General features: G+C 42.6%; 1 pseudogene; it reads left to right on the forward strand.

The window, feature by feature from the left end:
- Positions 1 to 3703: 3703 nt before the first annotated feature.
- Positions 3704 to 4355, forward strand: LOC137986309 (uncharacterized; annotated as a pseudogene).
- Positions 4356 to 4363: the final 8 nt, after the last annotated feature.

A 4363-nucleotide genomic window follows, 5' to 3' on the forward strand; every position in this document is an offset into this window, starting at 1 on the left:
ATAAGAAATATCTCTGTGGCCTGGCTTGTCACAGTAATGACAATAGGTGACGTCCAAATGTCCCGCTCTATATCACAAATTAGAATAAACTAAAACAGTGGATAGCGTTGAACGCGAGCGCTGATTGGCTGCTCAACACTCATATATCCTTTGCTATTCACCTCCGAACAATTTCGCGTCCGAAAATGTTGTAATCTTTGCAGGAATAAATGAGTTAAAATCATATCTTGTACTGTATTATTTCACTGTTTTTAGTATATACTAAACAACGAGTCACCTGATTCTCGGTGGTTAGTGGCGGACAATTAGTTCGGTAAATATCCACCCACTCGCCACCATCCACTTCGGTGAACAGTTGTTAACTATTGAATGTGTGTTCCACTGACCACTTTCAAACCCACGCGGGCCTGGACTCTCTCTATTAATTAATCTTCTTGAGTAGAAGATTACACCCGTGTTTTTTAATTCTCGCTCGCCAATTCAGAGTCAAACTCTCTACTACCAGAACGCTGTGGTAGCCATGCATGGTTGCCAGCGTTCCACGGTAGTGCTTATCCACCTCTTACTTCTTACGGTGTGAGAGACATGTCTGGAACTTTCCCGAAGCTTGCCTAATAAGATGGTTTGACGGCCCAAAGGAAAAATTGGGTCGTTTTCCAACTTTGTGATGTAAATTTTGACCTTGCATAGTGAGATAGCCCAATAACGCAGCTTCCTAAGATCACCTTCACAAACCAAAAATTTTAAATTAGCTATTAAAAATTACTGTCAAATAATGATCCTGATAATCTCGCATTGGTTTACTTAGCCGTCCCACGCATACACTCCTAGGGCTTCGTCAGCGCGTTCCTCCCCCTCGAGCGGCTACTGCAAAGAGCCACACATTCCTTGTCCCTTTGTTAATTAACTGTCATCTGGAAATCAACGCGCTGGTTACATAGGAATCAATCAGCGCTCTGTAGATCTCCCCTGGGAACGTCAATGCATCAACTCTTCTTTTGGATGAATCATATAAAGGGACGATAGCCGTTTCAAAATATTCCTCAGAAGCATTAATTTTGTTTTCCTCCCCGTTGGGGTATGCAGTTGTGCACTCTCGCGTGTCAACATGTGAGTGCTTAGCAAGGGTATGGTGTCCTTTCCTCTACGTGTAAAATTGAAAGCGCCGTGGAAATATATAAATACAAATTCAAATAGTAAGTACTGCAAGTGGAAGTTTGAACTGCACGATAAACCATTACCTTCAAGCGCAATGAACGCAACTAGGACAGTAGCAATTGACGAAAGCTTGAAAAAAAATCCAGTACGTTTAAGGCTGAAAGGTGCAGGTTGCTTTTTGGCGATGATCGTCTGGAAAAATTGATTAAATAACAACAACAATGTTATTGTGTTGCTGAACCGATCGTTCGTATTCAGTGGTTCTTCGCATAAAGCAAACCTTAAATCAGTTTCAACCGAAGGGCTACAAGAAATGGGTTTATTCAAACAAAACGACTCCACTGAAATCGAGAGGAAAGAAATGTAAATATGAGATCACTCCCAAGCGAACTTTCCACAAATAGTTTTGAATCGTACGGGTGCAAATGGTTTCAACCATAAGTCGCCACAACATCCAAAGCAAAGCATTAAATTGATACTCTCCGTTTTCTCTTTGATAAGAATTTAAGTCATCGGGGATTTTAAATGCCCAACATCTTTCAGTGACCGGAACTGGAAATTTCTCAAGGTCTAAAGTGCACTTTCCATACTCTGGAAGTCCGTTGTGATTGGTCGACGTAAATTCCAGGCTCGTTTGCAGCAGACGCTCGTGAGGCCAACCTCGTTTCGCAGGGTCCTCCACTTCGTCCATGCTCCCTTATGGGGTGCAGAGAAGAGAGATCCTGGGAACGAGGTTGTCCGTCGGGAGGAACACGTGGACGAGGTCCTAAGAGTTTCTGCGTGGGAGGGTAGTGCGGTTGGGTGTGGATCAAGCATCATATTGACCGTGAACCAAACCAGACCGAGAGCCATGCGTGCCTTAGTAGTAACCTCGTACAAATTTTATACCTTTTAGTCTCCTTGATAAGGACGATAAGAACAATGTTCGTCCTCACGCACTCTTTCGATTGATTCCTGGAGACAGAGCAACAGAGCCACACATTATTTTTCACGGTGACGTCCCCCCTCCGCCGTGCTGGTGGAGGAGAACAAAAAACTCTCATTAGCTTCTTTGTTCGTTGGGTGGCTTTAGAGGTTGGTTTAAAACGGCCTATTGTGGGCGCTGCAGGGCGTGACTATTAGTAGAGCCTGCTCTGTTACATGACCTTCCATCGTAAAGCTAGTTCGTTGTCGCCAAAAGTGTCCCATGGTTGTATCACCAGTGGAACTAACATTGTTTTTGATTCGTGTGGACCGCCGTGTGCAATTCAGGAAAAAGATATGCAAAGTAAATGAAACTACGTACCCCGAAAAAAAGACAACAACAAAAGAATAATGTACATTAAACTAGTAGTAATCTCAGATTATTGAAGTGCGTTCGACAGTCCCTTGGGAAGCAAGAAAAAGTGTACTATGATTGTGATCTCCGACGATGAACTGTTGATCATTTCCGAGTTCACTTCACCATTCTTTTAATAAGCAAACAGCATCCCATCAGGCAACAACTGATCCTTGTCATCCTTTTGTTTTGCGAGTCCTTTGGTTTCTTTTTGGCCTGCAAAGTGGCAATAACATTTGTTTTCTCAAATGGCGCCATCTTTTCATGGTACGCCTCATGAATAAAAAGAAATTTAAACATTTTGCCGCCGTGCGTAAAGGAACGCTACATGCTGCAAATGGGGTTCAAGAGGTCGTGGGGCGGCGAATGGTGAGCGAAAAAGCTTACAAAACAAAAAGATCTTGTAATCCACGTCGCAAAATATTTAAATGGAATGTTTAAATTGCTAGACTTGCGTTTTTAAACTGTTGTTTTCAGCACAGACGAAAATACTATTCTCCGCACTCCGCTACCCTGATCCGCAGTGTGCCTGCTTTGGCGTAATTGAAAAGACAAACATCGTGGTATGGCCGATAAAAAATTTTCTATCATTGAGGGAGTAAATGCCAAAAACTGGGTAGGTCGGACAAAGAACATTCTCTTGACTATTGACCAGCTGTATTTAAATACTGACAGTTTAAATACCCTTTGGAGGACAGCAAAGCTTAATATCAATGCCTATCTAGCATTTTTCAGGGGTACAAAACCCAAATGTTCCCGTCAGCAATTGAGATTTTGAAGTCGCGACTAAGTTTGAAACAAATTGTAGGCTCCAATCCTTTGTGTTCGATTTCATTACTTTAATGCCCACAAAAAAAATTTCGAGATCCTTATTGAGAATTAGGAAAAAGAAACCATTGTAACTATACGAGTGTCAAACTTGTAATGTAAGCGCAGTGGGTCAACCGCAAGTCCGTCGAGACAAACACCAAGCTTAGGGGCTGCTATTGGTTATGTCACGAGCGTTGTTGAAAGTGACAAAAAGGGTCAAAGAGATGTTCGGATAAAACAAGACACGCAAAGAGAACCATCTAAAATATGCATACCTCCAGGTGTAATATCAGCAGATTTGGATATACTTTGACAGTGTTTTGCTCCAGCGAGTCCGGCTTATTTGGATGTTTGTGGCATTCACTAATAACGTTCTGTTGGCGAATGTAGTTCTTGGACTCCAGTCTGGCTGAACACATGACGAAAGAGAGACGTACTCCCTCTCCATTATGATCAAGGATCACATTTACCTATGGCGATAAAGCTGTTTAAAGCGGAAAATTCCAACCTTGAGAAGATAATACCTTCGTCTGAGGACGGAGAATCAAAACATTCAGAAAAAGATGAAGGAGATGAATAGCAGAATGAACCGTTTTTAAAATCACGCAAAATCAGCTCAAGGCAGAGATAAAGAGGGAAAAGGAGATGGTGCGTACTTGCATAATTTGAATAAAAATACGAACGAACGCTTCACAAGAACGAACGCCGAAAGTCCGTTTCTGCGAAAAGAAGCCAAAGAGTCGGAGATGCGAGTGGCAAGAAACAGACGAACGAGATGTTAATAAACAATGTTAGGAAATGAAGGATGGGGAAGTTCCGCAGACCGCAGCCACCGAAGAGGTCTTAGTCGTTCAAACGCAACCAAGTCTTGCGAAAATAAAGAACAAGGGGCAGCTTCGACTGCAAGTAGCAGCCGCCCAAACGCTAATTTGAAAGCGAAACATCCGGTGTCCCATGTCACGCCAGGTTCAAAGCAAAGGAACTCGAACGACGACATAACTTGCGAGTGGTAAGATGTCAGACGTTTTAGTGTTCTTTAAACGAAAAGGTCAACCAATTTGAGCGCTTGCTATTGGA

Source organism: Montipora foliosa, unplaced genomic scaffold (genome assembly GCF_036669935.1).
Source record: "Montipora foliosa isolate CH-2021 unplaced genomic scaffold, ASM3666993v2 scaffold_178, whole genome shotgun sequence".
In the NCBI taxonomy this organism is placed as follows: Eukaryota; Metazoa; Cnidaria; class Anthozoa; order Scleractinia; family Acroporidae; genus Montipora; species Montipora foliosa.